The sequence below is a fragment of the Frankliniella occidentalis genome, unplaced genomic scaffold (genome assembly GCF_000697945.3).
Source record: "Frankliniella occidentalis isolate FOCC.00 unplaced genomic scaffold, Focc_3.1 Scaffold531, whole genome shotgun sequence".
In the NCBI taxonomy this organism is placed as follows: domain Eukaryota; kingdom Metazoa; phylum Arthropoda; class Insecta; order Thysanoptera; family Thripidae; genus Frankliniella; species Frankliniella occidentalis.
Genome location: NW_026267648.1, coordinates 46,842 through 47,903, shown reverse-complemented (window position 1 = coordinate 47,903; position 1,062 = coordinate 46,842).

Genomic DNA, 1,062 nt, shown 5'->3' with positions numbered 1-1,062 from the left:
GGCTATGGATGCAATGGGAACGATGATACACGGAACCATCGTTAGGCCCCCCTTCGGAAAATTTGTGGAGTTTGCGAAATTTAGCAAGAACACCCCGTGCAACAACGTACCGGGCATGCCAGGCATACCAAAGTGTAGCTCCCCCAAACAACAGAAACAAGTTGCGGTATGGACCCTCCCCCCTGCCTCCACTTTTCCCCGCTTCCCACCGACGCAGTGATGCTGGCGGAAATAGCGTAATCCGACGGTGAAATGGGAGAGGTGGCGTGGCGGAGCGTGGTGCGTGGAATGGGATGGGTACCGTGCCCTTGGGCAGCATGCACGCTGATATGCAACACGCCAGAGAGAGCGCGAGAGCGAGGGAGAGAGAGAGAGGGAGAGAGAGGGGGGTGGGCGAGTGGTCGCCGAGTAGTGCGGGTGCGAAGAGTGACAGCGGGCCGGGATGTACGCGTAATTTCCCCTGATTTTATTATTATTCGGGAAACTTTTCTAGAGCCCGCGTCGGGGGCGGTCCCGGAGACCGTGGAGGCCCTGGAGCCCCGGTTTCACGAGCCTGCGCCGCGAAGCCGCGCCGCGCGCGCCGTCCAGGTTCGTTATTGTTACACTATTTTGACGGTCGAGGGATTCTCTCCGATTCTCTTCCCGCCCGCGACGCTTTTGCGAGCGCAGGGGGCTTTCTCTTCGAACGGCATAACATATTTACAAAAAAAACAACCTAAAGAGCAGCTGTCGGTTGAGCCTGGCAGCCTCGCGTGCGTTGAACCGCGCGTACGACGCTCAGTACCACACAGCACGGCAGTACGCCCCCCACCCCTATCGCCGGGGGATATTTTTACCTCTTTTTTTCTAAATAATCTCCTTCGTTTACTTTCGCATCGTGATCGTGATATAGTTTCCGGGCCTCCACAGCCGACCAGTACGCTGCTATGCTCCTGGCAATCAACCTGTACTACGTGTGCGTGGCGTGTGCGTGTGTGTGTGTTCAACAGAGTTTTACGATCACGGCGCAAAAGTAGTGAGCCTTTTACCGAGTACGTCACGTATCCACATTTTTCTTAAATT